We start from the raw sequence: 19,537 nt of genomic DNA on the forward strand, positions 1-19,537 counted from the left end.
CCTTTGTGAAGTTTTCTCTTCCCTGAGACTTTCCATCCTACCTGCTGGCAGCCAGCATCATCTTCCCAATCCACGAGGAAGGAAAATGTCAAAATCGCAGAATTTGAAACCAGTTGGAAATCTGGGGGAACAAAGGCAAGAGGACTCACAGCTCCTGAGACCTCCACAGATCTTTCATCACCAAAAGCTTCCAGCAGGTCTAGGTGGCTCTTGGTTACTGAGAGAAGTTTCTCCTTCCTACAAAATAAATAGAGAAAGATAATTAATCAAGCGCAGAGCTCAGGACTGGTTTTGTCCTGGAACCAGCACCACCACCATCATATGGCTTAATGCATTCGTTTATCTATCAGCTCATTTGAGAAGACGACAGTCCAAATTTCCAGCCTCCCTTTCCATTTCCATCTGCAGGCTGCACCTTGGGGCCCCCCACACTCAGCCAAGGGTACAACCAGCTACATGTCAAGCCAGCTATTTAGCAGGTGGGGAAACTGAGGCACAGACAAGCAAGGTGACCTGCCCAGGGACCCCAAGCCATCACCCAAGCTGAGGTCACTCCTTTAGAAGACAAGTTTTTACTGATATAAAGCTGAGACTTCTTGGAGTGATCACGACTTTCAGTGTTGTCCCTTTTACCAACATACAGATATGAAGGAGATACAAAAGAAACAGAGAGGGGGAAAAAAAGAAGACTCTAATTAGAGACACAGAGGTGAGGCCAAGGAGTGTCAGAGATGGAGAGGGAAAAAAAAAAAAAAAAAAGAAAAAAGAAAAAAAGGATGAACAAGTAGGAATACAGATGCCATGAAGGAGTGAAGAAAAACTTAGAAGAAAAATACAAAAGAAGCAAAGATACCAAGAAGGAGAGAGATGGTGAATGGCAAGAACAGAGTTAATGAGAGCCAGAAATGCAAGTTGGAGAAATGTTGATTTTATTTAGCATTAATTGCAGGAAAGAGCCTATAAAGTGTGGTAAAAAATTATTAAGTACCACGATGCAATGCCAGCTTTATGCCAGCCATCCCTATGAAGCAGGTGTATTATTCCTAGTTCCCTAGGTATAAATAAATAATTGCTTTCCCACATCTTTTTTTATGATGGCATTTCATTATTTTTTACTGCCACATTGTTATGGTTCTGAGTCTTCTGGAGCAGATTTGGAGATCAGCCGGCGTGGGAGCGTGCACGCCTGCGCGTACACAGGTTGGCACACATGGGACATGGGGTGATGGACAAGAGGAGCAGGGTCTCCCCCATGGTTCAAGCCCTGACAGCAACATCCAGGTGAATACAGACAGGAAAGCTGTGGAAAATTACAGTTGCAGGGTGATGTGCATCACATCACTCCAAAGGGAAGAGCTGTAAGGAGCAGGTCACCCCAGCCAGCTTTGCTGAGACCAGGATTGCCCTGGGACAGAAGTTTCTGGGGGACACCAGCACAAGTATCATGTCAACACATTTATCTTGGCATCAAGGACACGGAGCTGGGGTTTCCCTGAGATCCCAGCCATCCATGACTCCCATCTGCATGTACAGAGATGAGAAAAGAAAAAAAAAAAAGCAAACCTGTGCTGTGCTCCACTTTTAATTTTCTGCTCATGATCTGCCCATATGCTCGTCCTGGCATTGTTATGTGCAGGCTCCAGTATTGCTTTGGTTCAGAACAACGAGGGCAGAGCACGTTTTCCTGAGCAATATTTATATCAGCATTTTCAGGCTTGTTTGATCGCGTCTCACACTTCTCAGGAGACCCAGCAGGGAGATAAGCGCTGGATGCATTTTCCTAGCAATGTCTCTTGCTTCAGAGGAGGCCACCAAAGACGTCTGGGGAAGCAATGATTCCCTGGTAATGCCTCGGTCCAAGCTCTGACCTGGAACCGTGGGCTCTGCAAATACACATAAATCTTCAGCTCACGTCCAAATCATTGCAAGGTTCAGTGAAAACAGCAAAACTGCCAGTGGATCTAACCGAAGCTTTAATCCAACTCCAGCGTGATTTATGGGCTCAGGTGGAAACCATGAAGCACGGTGGCTTCAGCCCCAAACAGGAGGATGGGCTGCTGCCCCAGCCCAAAGGTGCTGTGGTCGGGTGCTGAGGAATCAGGGCAGCAAGCAGCACAGATGAAATTAAACAGCACAAACACGTCCTAACAAAACCTTCCACCCCGGTGCATCACGTGCTGAGCAAACGTAGCTGACACAAATCAGACCAGTGTCCTGCTCGAGGACACAGGAAATTAAACAAAATCAAAGAATACTGAGGGCAAGCAAGCAAGAAAACTTTTTGTTTCTGATTAAAAAAATAGCAATCGAGTATCTCCACGATTAAAAGAATTCTGAGAAAATGCTATGCTATTTCAGGACATTTACAATAGCTTTTTAATATTTATTCCCCTCTCAAAATTCCATCATGGATAGCATTTGACTGATATTTTTTTCTACCAAAAAAAAAGGAAAGAAAGGGAAAAAAATCTCAGTTTTCTAGAGAAGAAGGGGTGCTGCATCACCTTGGAAAGTGTCACATCAACTTGGGAAGACGCTTCTGTTCCCTGCTGCTGAACTTGCCCCCAGCCAGGAGAAGGAATGGATATCTCCACAGAGCATTACTAAGGCCGTTTCCTCTCCTCTCTCTGGCCCTCATTATCTATCTGTATATTAGCTCAGAAAAACGAACCACAACAGCAATTAGCACACGATCCCAGGTGATGTGACCAAGACTTCTGACCAGTCTCCGTATCAGCACTGCGTATCACTGATAACCTCCAAGTAATCCCATCCCACAGCACGTGGAGTCCCTTTAATGCCTCAGTGGGGATGTGGCTGGGTGGGGGGGGGATTCCTGCACCGGTACCACGCAGTTGGTGTTGATGCAGGCCTGAAGCTGTAACATCTGCAGCCCCTGGTGCCAAGTTCATCTTTTTCCCAATACTCAGCATCCCCCTCCCATGCATGGAAATGGCCAAAGGGAAACAGTGCATCAGAATTTTTGACCAGCCCGGTAATCCCGGGCAGGACGTTATAGCAACACCTGCGAGGTGCTGTGGCTTTTCCAGCTGCGACCCCTGTTATTGTGGCACGGGGCTTCCAGCATCCCCACAGGGCACCCGCAGACGGCCGTGAGCTAATAACCACAGCGCAGACGGTTTACAACACCCCGTGGGATTTTAGGGTGGCAAAACGATGAGAAACGGGTCACCTGGCATGGGGCTGGGGACCGGGGAAGCCAGGAGGGAGATGCTCGGGAAAACATCTGATGCTGAATGAGTTCAGTTGGCTGCAGCACATCTGTCCTCGTCGGGTCTCACTATTTCTTGAGGTGGATGCTGGCAGAAAGAGAACCACAGGGCCCGTTCTGTCCCTCTCTTCCAGCACAAAAACAGAGAATTTCCCAGCTCTTATCAGAAAAAGTCAGCTTGCACTGAAAGGGTTTCTGCAGGACCTATGTTGTAAATGAAATTAGATTAGTAAAAAGGTGTTTTTTTTTCATTTTTTTTCTTTTTTTTTTTTTTCTTTTTTTTTTTTTTTAAATCCTGTGACAAGGAGTCAGGAGCCTGTCTGCCATGGAATATTCCTGCAGTACCCGGGGCTGTGGTTTGTTTTACTAGTGGTGACTAGTTCAAGCCACATTTAGTCAATAAATATGAGATATGAGGTCACCCCGCCATTTAGCTGTTCCCCTGTCTACATATTTCACAGCTGGGTAGTAACCTTTTAACTAGCGTCTACCTCGGTGGGGAGTCTCCATAAAAAAAGAGCCAGGATCCCTTGGTCGTGGTGGGGGACCAAGGCGCAGGAGCACCACGGGGATTTCTGAGCAGGAGGGACCACGCTGAGCCTCGCCTGCTGCTGCTGGTCCGCAGCCAGGCGGTGCCCAGCTCCATGGGATGGAGCCACATGTCCCAAAATTTATCTCCATCTCCCCCTTTTTCCACGTGGAAATGGGCCGCAGGACAAATTCCGTCTAATTTCCCCAAATTTCCAAAGGGTCATTTGTTTCTCTTAACCACGTCTGATAGGATTTAACAAGAAAATCAACTTCTTCAAATGTTAATTCACCTCTGCCCGAGTCCATAGCTTCTCCTCCGTGCCTTAGCCTTGCCCTGGGACGAGGAGGACATCTCCTTGGCTTCTGAGCTCCTAACTCAGGCTACGTCTGGTCAAGATGAAGTGTTGAAGTGTTCCCGAGCCCATCAGCCAAGCTTCCCACCAGCACAAGGTGCAACGAGAGCAAACTTTCCATGATGGTGCCAAGTCAAACCAGGAAAAGATGCACCCCCAGCTCTGCCCTGACCCAATTTGAGACCCCCAGGGTTTCAAGTAAATGGATCAGCTGCTGCTGTCCCTGCAGTCCTCCTCCGTGCCCACCCTGCCTCATCTCCAGCACGGCCCCACAAGGGGCTCGGCATCAGCAGTCCACAAGAAAGCAGCAAGCATGAGAAGGGAGCCGAGCCAAGGCGCCTGGCCCGCCTCCAGAAAGGTATTTGGGTACCTAACAGAAATGAGATGCTTGAGTGGATATGGCGAGAAGCGGGCAGGGAAGAGAAAGCAAACCCGCGAGCGAGAGAGGCCGTGGTGAGGGAGGGAAGCCGTGGAGCAGCCCACGGAGCTCTGCTGCTTTCCACCAGCCACCAACGTCACGCTGGAGTACGTGCGCTGGAGGCTAACGGAGCCGCGGGGACCTCGGCTGGCCCCGAGCTCCTGCTGGCCTCATCCTTCCCTGCAAAGCGCCGTACCTGCGGCACGGCTGCCAACAGCGAGCCCGGGGAAGGGGGGAGAAGCTCTTGCCCGTGGAGCAAGGTGCTGCGCTCCCTTCCAAGCATTGCACACAGTCTCCAAGAGGCTGGCCAGGAAAGCAGCGGCCTGGCGCTGGCAGGGTTGTGGTGATGGCTCGGGTGAGCGGCCGGCTCCTGCCCCCGGCACGCCGGGAATCCCAACCCAGCTCTGCCTCCCCGACGTCACGGCCCAGGCTCGGCACCAGCAGACGCGGCTCCGGCGCCGGGAGATGAGGCCAGCTCCTCCCAGCTCAGCTGGAGCCTCCAAAATCGGAACCTCTGCTGTCAGCTGCCTTTTATAGGGCTATAAAACCACAAGTTCATGTACAGACGTTGGCCGGCATCAGCCTCGGCCACCTTCAGCATCGCTTCTCGACGTCTTGCATGCCCTCCATCTCCAGAGCCTCCTTCCCTCGTGCCCAGCCACCTGCAGCCCCAAAGACGGACAAGAGGACATGGAAAGACGGACATGGAGCCACGCCAGCCCCCACCAAGTAAAAAAGGTACAAGCCAGGCAGTGAAGCACCCCATCCTCAGCCCCCTGCGTCCTCACGGTGCTCGGTGGCACAGCCCCCAAACCCCACCAGCAGCCCCCAGCCCCTCGCGGCATTTCGGTGGCCGTGCCGCCCGCTGTCATCAGGCGCAGGGAATAACGCGCCCGTAATGCTGGGCCCTGCGACAAGAATAACATGAAATAACACTGCACCCACCCACTGAGAACACCAAGTGTGTCACACTCCTCTGTGTCATGGGTTTAAAAATAGCCCCCTCCTTTCCCCCCGCCCCTTTTCTTTTTCTTTTCCCATTTATTTATGGGTTTTTTGGACACCCAGCTCGGCCAGGTGGAAAAAGTTTGCAGCAGCGCCGAGGCAGAGGACGGTGACGGGTGTCTGCTTGTTTTACACTAAACGGGACGAAAGGGAAAAAGGAAAAAAAAAAAAAAAAAAAAGGTTTGCAATTACATGTTCTTTGTGGAGAGGTGTGGCCACTGGCACAGGGAGAGGTTTCAGCCCAAACCGCACAGACAGATGCTCAGGGAGGTGGCTTTCGTGGCCGGTGCGAGCACACAAACAGGGGCAGCCTGCAGCTGAGATTTTATGGGAGCGGAGGGATTAGGAGCTAATTGAAAGGCTGGGGAAGAATTTGGTCCTCCTGAGGGCTTCCGCTTTGTGTGAGCCGTTTTGCCCAAAGCTGCAGGAGAACCTGGCAGCAGCGGCAGGAGGAGGCAGGTCCCATGGCACGGCTCGGGTCCCTGTCCCACTGCCAGCGGGTCCCCAGCGGGGGCACAAAGCCAGCAGCTCACCACAGTCCATATCATGCATCAACGCCTCTCCCAGTCTTTTCACAAGCTGTGATTCCCACATGCACCCCCAGATAAATGCTGAAGTTATCGTTAAATCACCAATATTCATGGTAAGTTTTCAGTACAAGGCATCCCCAAACGGAGGCGGCTGGGAGCAAGGTGTGGCTGGAGAGCGGCCAAAAGCAAACGAGTCAGATAAGGGGTCACAGCACGGGTGTGAGGGGAATTTTGCCAGCAGAGAATCAGGGTTTCAAAGCCAGGCTGAAGGAATCAGCAGGTTGGGAAAAACATGGAAACGCGGTAGAAAAAAACAGATTTTTGCTAAAATAAAAGCTAAACCTGTGTTACCTTAATTGACCCAGCAGCTTCACCAAAATTGCTTTAAATTGCACTGAGGACAGCTGCCTCTTTAGCGGGTACATCTTTGTGCTGAAGACGAGAGGAGCCTGAGCAGCGAGCGAGGCAGCTGTGCAGAGCTGGGGGAGGAATTTGCACCCAGCAGAGCTGCAGCACCAGAGGGTTTGCACAAAACTTGGGCAGAAGGGCACGAGGTCTGTGCTCATCTGCCAAAGCCCACTCCAAGAGAGAAAATTTCCCTTTCCAACAGCCCCTGCGAGCACCTGTCCATCCATCGGATGCGTCCAGCTTTGGTTTATCTTCCAAACGCCTCCATTTCAGAGCTGTTCCTCTGAACTGAGCCTTTCTCCTGGTCCCTCCCGTGCCAGAAAACACACTTTATATCAATGGCGGAAATAGTCCCAGCTTAAAATAATACATTAGGTTAGGTTTTGTGGATTGTTTTTTGTTTTTTTTTTTATTAGATAAAAGCACAACCACATGACACACATCTAAAGGTACTTTAATTGTTAAAGAAAGCGTTTGGCAGATACGAAGCCTGGAGGGCAGAGAGCTGTGGCCGAAGCCCAGCCCCACCAGAAAAGTTACATCCACAAATTTAACAACTCTGCTCTGCCCAACAAGGTGCAAAACTGTCAAGAGCCGGACAGCGATGTTTCCATCATCTTTTCAGCCTTAATTTAATCGTGCAGAAAAAAAAAAGGCTTTTGAGCTATTTCTGATTCTTTTTCCAGGATGGGAAAAAGGATAAAAACAATGCCATGGGAAGAAGCCCTGAGCTTAAAATCTCTCCCCTTAATTTTTTTTCCCTTCTTGCTTTCTTCCACAATAGCAGGCTGAGACATCAAATCAAATTGCTGGCCTAACGCTCAGCTGCTGCAGGGTAGGAAAAAAGCAAGCAAGTGGTGCCTCCAATTGCCATGTTGTGGCTTTCGGAAGGCTCAGCTGCTGAGCTAATTTGGTGCCGTTTCCTGTTTTTCTATGGCTAGATAGAAGGAGAGAAAGGAGATGCAGCAAATCCGAGCCGCTCGAGCACCACGCTTACAGCTCTGGTGATTCGGAGCTGAAAAATCCCAGCGCAGGGTGCTCAGAGCCCATCGGTGACACCATGCCCCAGGGACTCTGTCAGCTGCAAGGGTCTGCCAGCTGCCTCTCCCAAATGAAGGGCAGGGGGTCGGACTGATTTGGTTTTGGAGCAGGGAGCTGGGCTGGTCGGCAGCTGGGAGCTTGCAAAAGCCTCTCCCCCAGCTCCGAGCAGTCACTGCTGGTGGCCTTAGGTGGAGAAATCCCTGAGCCTGAAATGCTTAAGCCTGGTGTAGGAGCAACAGCTTCATCTCTGCTCTTAAGTACAACGACAACGTATCTTAACTGACCCCACAAAATCTCTGCAGAACACACACTAAGCCAAGAGCGCATGCGTATGCACGGGTGTGTAAGTACTACATGTGTATACATACACACACACACTACATATTCTTAATACATTTATACACGTTACATGGATTGTACAAAAAGCAATTTCCTACTTTAAGGAGCCTGATCTCCTAATCTAACAGACCAGCAGTAACACCCAGCACCGTGCTGAACCACAGAGCCGTGCCCAGCTCCTCGGACGGGCACTGCAGGCTCCGGGACTGCAATTCCCAAGCCCATCTTAAGCAGGGGCTGCTCATAGCTGGCCTAAGGTCTCCAAAGCAACGAAATGCTGCTTATAAACGTGCTTCTTCTGGGGAGCCTGCTCAAATCTCTGCCCACCTCCACCCAGTGCATCTGTGCAAATAAATCTGAGGCACTTCGAGCAGCAGCCGTCCCTCCTGCACGGGGCACGCTCTCATGCCTAATCACTAACACAAGGAGGCTGCGCATGCTACAGCCCCCTGATTGAACATCTGCTGTCCCTAATAGGAACACCAAAGAGCAGCACACGACAATTCCTGACATGGATTGTGATAGATGGATGTTCGAAATGCATTTCGTAATCTGCAGCCGGGAAGGGCTTCACGGCTGCCAGTCGGTCCCATCACTAGCACAACATCTACCGTCCCCGATTAAGTGACGCCGTGGCCAGGGACTTCAAAACGGACGGGATTATTGTTTAATTGGATTTCTGGTCTCAATTAGGGCAGAGGGAAACCAAATGCAAAGCTGACATGGAAAGCTGCAGACATCTGTAACAACAAGTGGCAAATTTAGCATGCCCCCGCCTTGGAGCAAGCAAGCAGGATGCAGACATTTGCCTCGAGGTGCCCGGGGACTGTCCCTTGCTCCCAAATGAGCCCAGAGATACTTCAGCAAGGACTAAATATAATGAAATGTTTTCTCCCTTCCCTGCATCATAGCAGCACTGGGATGGTACCAGGAGGAGTGGGTTCAGCAGGTGACCACCGACCCCCTCCTGCCTCCAGAAATAAGCTTGGATGCAAGAGCCAGGCTGGATTGAAGGGGGCAGCACCCCGCAGCTCGATGCAGAAGCCTTGGGAAACTCAAATCGGTTTCACCCTGAAATCAAACAGAGATTAGGGCCGAACAAGCAGCTAAAGCAAAGTAATGGCCGGGGCCACATGGTGCAGCTCAGATGCCGTGTGAGGCTAATTGCTGCAGCCCAAAGGTTACGGTGGCTGCGCAAGCGTTTCCACATGGTGCTTGTTGGAGACCCAGCCCTGGAGGAACCAGAAGATGAATGAGTTGGTACGGAGGCACCAACAGCTGATGGCCCGCGGGAGAGGCACAGCCCCTGCAGCCCGTGCAGCTGCTGCCATGGCCAAACACCACACATTAAAGGGCGAAGGCCAGGCTCCTGCTCCTTTCTCGTGCTGGCTCCGTGCTGCAGCTCTCCTCTGCTGGCTGCCATCCAGGCTCATTCAGGCCTCCAGGTCGCATTGTTTAACCGTATCTTGCCAACTGATATAAAATTGGGGTTTGCACATGTTTGCATGGGGCATTCATGTACCAATAGGGCTAAATTCTGCTTTTTTATGGAGTAAGCGCAGCAACTCCATGTAACCCCACTCCCACCCCAGCATCACTTCATTTCAAAAAATGAATACTGCTTTTTTTTTTTTTCCCCCAAAAAAAAGGCCAGTTTCTCGCAGATCCTCTCACCAGCATCCTCAGAGCAGCCAGGCTGTGGCACTGAGGGCAGCAGCTGCGCTCCCGTGGGCTGCGGCTGGGGCTCAGCGCCGCTGCAGGGAGCCCGGCCGCGGCACGCCGCGCAACCGCCTCTTATTTCTGACACAGGTTATAATGGTCGGCTGCAGCCACGGAGGAACTCCCAGCAATTTCCACCCTCAGCAGACACAGGTTTTCAGCGCCGGCTATTTTTGCTTCCCACAAGTATTTTCATTTAGCTGGTTTAAAATCAGGGCTATAAACGGAGGAGGTTGGATCCCGAGTGGCTGCGAGCGGCTCTCGCTCCATCGAAGTCCAAAGGAGATGCTGCCGTTCTCACCCTCACAGCATGGGATCACTGCTTGGCCCCTTTCCAGAGGGGCTTCCAAGCTGGTTTTTCCTTTTTGCTGAGCAATCTGGAATTTGACTTTCCTCCACCGTGCATTTTCCTCGGTAGATGGAGGGGAAGAGGGTTCAGCACAATGTTTTTAATGCTGCTGCTCAAAAAGCCCTGGAAGCAAGCCTGGTTTTAGAATGCATCAGCAGTAGGACAGAGAAGTAAAGGCCCAGTGCTCACCAGCACTCCATCCTACAACAAGGCAAAAATTCAAATGAAATCTCACAGAGATGGAACAAACACAGTAAAAAGAACAAATGCTCAGGGGGAAAAAAAATAAAAAACACAACAAACCGCAAGGACTGCGAGCACAGTGGTTATAGAAAATGGATGCGAGCATAAGTGTGTGATTCAGAGAGTCTTGTCTGAGTGTCAGAGGTTCAATACTATTGCCTCCAATTTAAATCATTTTTAAAAGCTGTGCAAAAGAAAGGTGATGAAAGGGCCCTAACGTTGTTCCCTGCTCTGAAAAACACAGCCCACTTGTGCACTGTGGTAAAGTTTTGCATTTTGGCTAGACATCGCGTGCAGGGCTGTGCTGAAGCCTTTGCTTATTTTTAAAAGTTGAAGTCACTGGTGATCCATGGAGGGAGAAAATGCTTTTTCCTTTGAGGAAGATGCCGTAGGAGCAACATCTTCCAGAGGGAGGGAGCTCAGCTAAACCCAAGGGGCATGGGGGGCTGCCCTGTGCATCCGCACCTCCAGGTGCAATAAAGCTCAGGCAAAGAGCAGAGCTCAGAGCTCAACCTTCTCCTGCTTTGTGGCTGAGGCCTGCATAACTCCTTTCTCACTTTGGAGCAGTGCTCAAGGCTGCTGTTCACATGGGGACATCACAAGCCAGAGATTTTCCCCATCATCGTGGCACAGAAGGGTGGCACCCACGTGTAAGGACGGGCACGCAGGCAGCCCCACATGGCACACACCAGAGCCCCCTGAACCCAGGAGGAATCACCCAGCACCAAGCCATCCCTGTCCCAAAGGGCGTAGGGGGCTGGATCCGACCGACCCCAATCCTCACCTCCAGAGGCTCAGGGTAGCAGGTTTGGACATACCCGGCCTGGCTGCCGGCCTCGCCCGGGATTCCTGGTTGGGAAGGCTGAACCCTGCGCCTTCTCCAAGGTAAATACGCTGGGCTTTAGGCAGTTTACTCTATGGAGGCCCTTTGCTGCAGCCCGTCTGCTCTGACCAGATGCTGGAAGTGCTGCCAGCCCGCGGCAAGTGAGCCCCAAACTCCTCCTTGAAAGCGTGGCCCGCTGGGGCCTCGGTCTGCACAGACATCCCCTAGCAAAACGCAGGGAAAGCCACCAGTCCCCGCAGGGAGATGATGGAGAGCAGCACGCTGCAGGATCCAGCCCATCGCAGTGCCATCCCTGCAATGAGCCCAGGCTCCATCCCGCAGGAGCTGAGCTGTCGATGTCCCACACCCAGCCCCTGCCCATGGGGTCCTCAGCAGAGCCAGCACGGTGCAGAAACCCATTGCAGAAACTCATTGCTTTCCCAAGGGGACGGAAAAGCCAGGCACAGGCATCCAGGGACAGCATCCCTGGACTGGGAAACAGCCACTTTACTGATGGAAACAGCCTTGAAATCATTATTTATTTTTTTAAGTCCTTTTTTTCCTGTATTCTTTGGGCACCCAGACCTTTCAGGCACTGAGCTGGGCTTGATAACCTCACCTGGCAATGGATCATTTCTGTCCCTGCACTGAAGCTTGGATTTTAAGCTTAGTGTGAGCTACCATTATCATCCATCTCCTTTGTAACACAGGCCAGAGACTTTCACAGCTGTATCAAAACAATAACTTCTGGTTAAGCCTGCCAAAAATTTTCTAGGTGGATGTTCTCTCTGTATTTTAAAGAAGGATGGAAACGCACAATGAACACCCTTTCATTACAGCAACCTTGTGGGTTTGGGGTGTCCACGGATGTGTGTATGTGTTTGTACCAAAAGATAAGTTGAATGATTGTATGATTTCTTTTTTTTTTTTTTCCCCTCTGCTTATGCAGTGAGTTACTAATATCCTGATTGGAACCAGATTTGCATGAATTAGAAGTCGAAATTGGAGCAGCAACCGCTGTGCAGAGGATATAAAGGGAATAAAATGAATGGGGTATTAACCTTCAACCACTGAATATTAATCAGCGTTTCACAAAAAAGAAAATACAGAGGCTGCCACACTAAATATTTTTAGCATTTATTGACGGGCTTGATTTCCTCTCTCTTTTAGACCTTTTGCTTCCAATCATGGACCATAAAAAATCACATAGGGGATGGGGGAGTAGAGGGAGGGAAGGAGTGAATTAAAAAAAAATCATCCATTTTCTCAAATGCTGGATGGTATTTGTGAGTTATGCAACACAGAAAACCATCTCGCAAACAGAGTACCTTATCCCACAACTGATCTGTTCAAAGGCTCATTTCTCCAAGTCCCAAACCAAACAGAAATCTACCCAGAAGTACAGCGAAGCCTTCGGAAATGAACGCACGATAAAGAAATAAACTTCTTAAAAACTAAACTTCCCGTGTGCTGAAGAGTAAAATGGAGCTGAAAATCAGCCCAATAAAAGAACCAGCTCGTTAAACAAAGCCTTTTTTTTCACCCAGTATGCTCCAGTGCAGTTCATAAAATACCACTATGGAAAAGAAAATCGCAAAATCTTACTGAAACACCCCATGAAATGGTGAAATCTCCGTAGCACTGGAAATACTTTGGCCTGAGAGCAACATCCAGGGCTCGGTGGGGATGCTGCATTGCCTAGTTTCTGCTGGACCACTTCACCCACTCCCAGGACAGCGGCTGTGTTGGGCAGTGTGCTGCTGCTCACAATAGGAGCCATAAATCTCTGCCACCCAGAGGCACTGGGACTCATGGAAACACCTCCAGCACGTGCTGGGGGGCTGTGGGGTGGGCAGGTGGGTGCCATGGGTGGGCAAAGGCAGCTGCCGGGACCAAGGATGGGACCTGGGGCTTCTTTGGGGTTGGCAAACACAGCCCGGTACAACCTCGCCAGAGCGAAACACCAAAATCAAATGCCATGGTAGTGATTGAACCATGTCATGTCACCAAAAACATTTAAAATAATGACAAAAAAAAAAAAAAAAAAAAAAAAGGAAATCTAGAGAGACTTTTCTTCTTTTCTTTTGCAATTTCTTCCCTGCAATATTTGGCATGGGAGGATTTTGAAGCCAGCTGTCCCTTGAAACCTCTTTTCACCGGGGACAATTCCCCCTCTGCCAAACACTGCCGCCCTTCTCCTCAGTGCACCTTTGCAAAACAGAATTCATTTGTTTTCATTAACTTCTTATCAAGTTACCTGGATTTGTTTCAATGCTCCGAACGTATTATAAAGAGAGAGAGAGAGAAAGGGAGAAAAAACAGTGGTAGGTTTTCAGGAAATAGCAAGTTCTTTTTCACTGAGATAGAAATCATTTGGCAAGCCGCAGTGAAATACTTCTAGGTTCCAGAAGAAAGCAAGGAGGGAAAAAAGCAAGCGAGCAAAGGGAAGATGCTAATGAACTGCCGAGGAGAAAAAAAAAATAAAGTTTAAAAGAAAATGAAAAAAGAAATATCAAACTCAATATGAAACATACATCCGCATCCAGCTGGTCTGGGGGGAACCTGCAGTGTGTCTCCAGGTCACCAGGCAGGAGCTCGGGCTGCTGTCCTGGGAAATGGTTAAGGATAGGTGGCGTTCCAGGCCCAGAAATAACTGCCATTTCGACTGTTTTTGCCCAAAACCCCTAAGCACCAGAGCAGTGAAATGTTTAGGGGCAGGCTCCACTCCTGCTTCGGGAAGGCTGAGCCCAGCAGGTATGGGGGGCACTGCAGGGATGCCTCGCTTTAAGCCTGCACTTTGGTGCTCTCTTAAATGGCAAAGCCTCCGTTGGAGCTGTGCTGACGTCCTTCAGTTGGTGCTCTAAAATCTTGTCCTAAAGTACCAAAACCCACCAGGTTTGTTTTATTTTCTGTCCTCCTGCAGCTGAGCATCGGACCAACACAACCAAGTCCCAGCTCCAACCCAGAGGGAATCAGCTCCCTCCCGTCCAGCCGTGCAGTGGGCAAACACCAAAACGCTCGACCCAGGAGAGGGCTGGGACCTCCCAGCACCTCCTCGGCCACCTCCCAGCAGTCGGAGCAGAGCGCTGTGCAGCCTTGCACGTGCACGTGCACCTTGACTGATGTGAAATTTCCAGCTGTAAGCAAAGCCAAGCAGCAGAGCTGAGCTATCCCATGTTCTCGGGCCTTTAGTGCTCACACGGCTTCTTTCCTGGGGAGGAAAGGGGTGGCTTTTAATGTTTTCTGCTTTTTTCTTTCTTTGCATTTGCTCAAAAACGAGGCTGCATTCTAATTAGTTTGCATTTACAGGCTGCTTAATGGAAACGCGATCCCTCCCCTAACCTTTATCATCTGTTTCTTATCTTCAGGGCCACGCAAACCCCTTAACTCTTAGCGCACGGGGATGCATTTGGAGCCCCTCTGCTCCAAGGAGATGGGAGGGAGGCTGAGGTCCTTTCCCATGTGCAGGCAGGGGATCAGCCCAAACCCATGCGTATATCATGGGAGGACTGGGGACATCCTCCCACCTCCAGTTCTGCTGGCACACCATCCCTGGGAGGTATATGGGAAGATGCTGCATTAACACAGGCTGTACAATTGCACCACCAAAGGTACATCAGCACCTCGTGCTTGTCACCTCTCCACGGACCATCAGCAGTGCCTGCCCCAGGGGATGCTCCTGGGTGGTGGCACGGTGAGCACAAGGCAGCTGACCCCATCTCCCAGACATGCTTTGCATTAACCTCTGCTCTGCCCAGACCTTTGCACCGGAGGCTCCAGCAGCGTCAGGAGCAGCACACGGCCAGGCACAAAAACCCAGCCCGAGGGAGCTGCAAAGGCACTCACTCAACTCACGTTGCTACCTCTGGTCCTGCTGAAGCCAGCGGTAGCACTCCCACAGCAGCTTGGCAAGTGATGAGCATTTCTGCAGAGCTAAAATTTAATCACTTGTTTATATCTTAAATAAGCCACACGCCTGGAAAAAACATCTCTTCTGCAGCAAGTGTCTATGGTTAGGCGCTGGCCTGTTTGCGTGTGTAGCCCCTTTGAGCCGAACGTTAATTGCAGGTTGCTGTAAAAAAGTTTTTCCCCTTGCACATTTTAAACCTGTCAGCCTCGATTTCCGTCACCTGGTGCTAATGCTGAACGTCCTGGGGACTCCCCGGGCACAGAGCAGGGCTCATCCCGAGCTGCTCCTCTGAGCCAGGAGGGGAGGAATCTCCTTTGAAGTCCTCCTGGTGCTTCATTCCCAAGCTCTTCCCATCCCAGATGAGGATTGACCGTCCCCATCCTGGGGCCTGGAGGACAGGCTGCCCCCCCCACCAAGGGATGGGACCTGATTCTTCCAGCTCTGCACCAGAAAACAGCGTTGGGTTTAAGTGCATGGGAAGACAACCTGCTTCAGCCTGACAAATCCTCTGTCCTTTTTATCTTCTGGGAGGGATCTCAGGACCTTTTTTCAGCTCAAAGTTCAGGGGGTTTCATCAGGATTCAGCAATTACCACAGTGAGACAAACGAAAGCCCTGTTTGTTGGCTTATGTGGATCTCCATGCTGAGTCTTGCTTTGATAATAGAAGAATGCCAGCTGGATCTTTTATTTTATTTTTTTTTTTTTTACTGTTTCTCTTTCTTTTTTTTAAGCAGTCTGTGTTGCTTTTTAACCATCATCCTGTGCACGTGGTTCAGCTTTTTGAAAAAAAAAAAAAAAAACAAAACAAAACAAAAAAAATCCCTAGGTGTGAGAAGATTAAAGATTTCAAGATCTGGACATTTTCAAATCAGAAACACATGTTTAAAATAAATCGGGCTGGCGGACAGCCACCACTTTTAAAAGCCAAAGAGCCGTTGCATTAAAAGGATCTCCCGAAAGCCTGAGGAGAGCAGGAGCGTCAGCACTTCCTCCACCCGGCCAGCACAGCCAGGACCAGGACAACTCTGCGGGGTTTTATCACTTGTCATCAGACCACAATGCACGTGAATGTCACGATCATTTGTTGACCAGCCCTAGTGCTTTCGGTGTGCGCTCGCTCTGCCCATCCATCCCCAAAACTTCAGCCTGCTCCTGCGAGAGGAGCTCAAAGCCCAAACTCTTTCATTCGGTGCCAAATCAGCTCCCGCAGAGATCTGGGGGAATCGCAAGGACAAAAGCTACAAACTCTGAGCTGGAGCCAGAGCCTCGGCTGAATTCATCAGGAAAAGGAGGAGGCAGCCCTGCAGAGGGCAAGGGAACGGCCAGAGCTGTGGCTCCTGTGGAAGAAGAACCTGACCCTACAGGGAGATGAAGATGAAGATGAAGATGAAGATGATGAAGATGAAGATGAAGATGAAGATGAAGATGAAGATGAAGATGAAGATGAAGATGAAGATGAAGATGAAGATGAAGGCGAGCCTCTCAGTGCAGCCAGAGAGCTGCAAACAGCCGGGAGCAGATGGCTACCAGCCACCTCTTCCATCCCTTCCCAGCCCCTTTCTGCTGGCAATATCCAAGGTGGGCGTCAGGGCTGGTCCTAGCTCATCTCTGAGCATCACGGCCTTTCAAGATGCTGGCCATAAAACCATACACGCTAAGCAAAAAAGACCTCAAGCCTGCTCCTAGATTTAGGGCAAATGTGTAGCATCAACACCCGCAGCAACTGCTGTAGAGTGCCCCTGAGCTATTTTACATTTCTTTGGCACAACCCAGCACAGCCAAAACGCCTGCCCAGGAGGGTCCAGCAGGGCTGGGATGGAGCTGCAGGCTGCCAGAGCATCCGAAATAACCAGGTTGCTTCCTACCCAACGAGTCCGATGCATTTCCAACCAACAGGAGAACGTCCCAGAAGGAGCACCAAGCATTTGCTCATCATCACCCAATTTTCTTATTCCTTGCTTTTTCCCAGTTATTAGCAGGAGAACCTAGAGCAGGACTCTGAGTTTGGGGGCCTAATTGGTGAGGAGGAAAAGCAAAAAAAAAAAAAAAAATGAACATAATTACCATGCCATGATGTTCAGGACCTGGTTTACACGGAATAATACTCTTCATCCTACAGTTGTTTACGGGGTCTTTAACTCTTCCCTTTTTACAGGGGGGTTTCTGAAATCTATATTATTAGGGGAAAAAGATTTGAGTGTATTAGGCAAAGTGCCAGTAGCCATGGTAACCTCGGATTTTTCCATCTTCATTACAAGTTCAAGTAAAACCTTCATATAAAATCTAAATGAAAGGGTACATTATAAGTCCATTTTGAAATGTTTGCCTGGAAGTAAAACTTTGGACTGCATCCTTTTTTCTCCTCTGAACATTCTGGTTCTATGCGGAACACATTTTTCAAGTCAGATTTTTGTTTTCTTTCAAATTTTATTCCGTTTGCTCATACAGGGTGGGTCGTCTAGTGGTTAGAGCAAGGCATCGAGGCAACTGGTTTCCAGTCTCAGTCTGTTCCTGATCGGTCAGGGAGTGTTCCCAATTTTATCCAGGTGATTTGGGCAAATCCCATCATCTCTAAACATGCTTTTTTTTTCTTTTTTCCTTCCTTACCAATATAACAACGATGATAATTAGTGATGTTGCACAAGGATTCACTCAGCATTGGCCAAGGAGTCTCTCCACAGAGTTCTTCTCTCTCCTACTCCATTTTCTCCTGGGTCTTGAAGCCAGACTGAGAGGTTAAGGAGAGGTAGAGGTTAGAGGGTGGCATGAATTGTCTGTTTTCCTAGCAAAGACTTGATTAGGAAATACAAAATTAGACTGCTCGGTGTGGATATGAGCACAGTGTTGTTCCAGGAGATACTCATCATACTTAGACAATACTTCGGTGCCACTTGAGCGGATTAGTCCTTGCGCTGTGTCATCTTAAAGTGCTCTGGTTTCATCCAGTCATGGGAGGAGGCAAATTCTGTAGCTGCCTTTCATTTCTGGGCACTGTCTCACCTCAGGCCAGAAAGCCACAAACATTTTGAGGACTTCCTTCTCAAACAGTCCCCTCCGCTGTAGGCAGCCGAGCAGCACCTCAGAGACTCAACCAGAAGAAGACACCTCCACACCTCCAGCCTCTTCCTGGTCCACGCAACGCAGCCGGTACCCAAGGCCCCGTGCAGCACCTGGGTCTTTGCTTTTCCAAAATGGCACTTTTGTCCCCAAAAAGGGCTGTATCATTTGCCCAGAGCAGCCCACAGCCCCTGCATTACGTTGGGCATGGCAGCTGCTCACGGTGGGCTAGCTGTTGCCCCCAGGGCACGCATGGCCCAGGGGACTGGTGCATTTCCAGGGATGCTGGCACGGGTGCTGGTGCCACAGTGCACAGGGACAGGGCCTTAACGCTTTTCATCCTTCCTAACGATGCTGGCAAACATTTTCCAGATCTGCCATTAGGCTGAAAGGAGACCCAGCTCCTGTTGAATCTGATTTCCCTTCTGCTCCGTTACAGTCAAAACTACAACCTGCTGCCTCCTCGCAGCGCGCTTTGGGCAGGGGAGGAGGGGGGCTCCAAACAGCATGGGGCTTTTTCTTTTTTTTTTTTTGATACATCCTTCCTTCCGCTCTTCGCAATCAATTAGTGGGCAAAGACTTCCGAAAAGCTCCTTCCTCCCTAACCTTTCGCAGCCTGTTGCGATAATGACTCTGGAGAGCTCGACCTGGGCCTTTGCGTGGGGTTCGTTACCGTCCCGGGGCAGCGGAAGGTGACCTTCATCGCTCCCTCGTCTTCCTTTCCTACCCCTGCAGCTCGGGCAGGGAGGGGCGGCCGCTGCTCCCCCAGCAGATGGGATTTTGGCTCCAGCATCATTCCTGCAGCCCCGAGTCTGGGGGTGGCTGCGGGGATGACATAGACCCTGGGGGGCGCAGGGGGCTGCCCTTCAAAATAATGATTGCAATTATGCATACCTCGAATCAAGACATCAAGAGATGGAGGGAAAAGGGGCTTTCTGGTTTTAATTTGCAATTTCTTGCTCCGTCTCTCGCAAGGCAAGCTGCTTTCCAGAAACCAAGCTCCGAGCTGCTGCAGCTTCCCCTCAAGACACCGCTCATAACTGAAGCGATTTATTTTGCCAGCAGCACTGGGTTTTTTCGCTCCCTCCGTGACACAGACACGCAGGTAGCACATACTCGCAGAAGTTTTCCCTGGCACCTGCAGCCACTTTCACAGCCCATCTGCCCAGGAACGGCGTCGTGGGCTTTTCAGGCAACACCTTGTACGAAAGCATCCCTGTTCTGTGGGGCTCCGTGGATGGGTCCTGGGGACAAGCACATCCCGCTCGGCATTTACACAAGGTTTTCCCCACGGCCCTGACAGCTCTCCCCAGACCTGGCAGGGTTCTCCCCCGGCACATCCCCATCACAGCCTCCCTCGTCTGCTGCTGCTCACTGCAGAGCCAGCTCCCGGTGCTGCGGTCCCCCTGTGCCACACAGGTGACACTCGGGCGCTTTGCTGACTCACATTGCTGTGTTCGGAGAGGAAACTCCCCAGCTAATTGTTTTTTCCTCCTCTCGGCAGCAGGAGAGGCGAGCCAGGCACCTCCAAGGCAGCGCTGCCGCGCACGGACACAGCTGAGCTGCGGAGCTGGACGT

At 50.4% G+C, this 19,537-nt stretch overlaps 1 long non-coding RNA gene across 1 annotated transcript in view; it reads right to left on the reverse strand.

Moving 5' to 3' along the window:
- Positions 1 to 19,537, reverse strand: part of LOC137841928 (uncharacterized) — a 127,660-nt gene that overhangs the window by 11,581 nt on the left and 96,542 nt on the right. Inside the window, exons 7-8 of the long non-coding RNA XR_011088837.1 lie at positions 1,564 to 1,883; positions 30 to 237 (exon numbers count right to left, since the gene is read on the reverse strand). This is a non-coding gene — a long non-coding RNA (uncharacterized lncRNA). The remainder of the gene's footprint in view (positions 1 to 29; positions 238 to 1,563; positions 1,884 to 19,537) is intronic.

The sequence above is a fragment of the Anas acuta genome, chromosome 18 (assembly GCF_963932015.1).
Source record: "Anas acuta chromosome 18, bAnaAcu1.1, whole genome shotgun sequence".
NCBI classification, from domain to species: domain Eukaryota; kingdom Metazoa; phylum Chordata; class Aves; order Anseriformes; family Anatidae; genus Anas; species Anas acuta.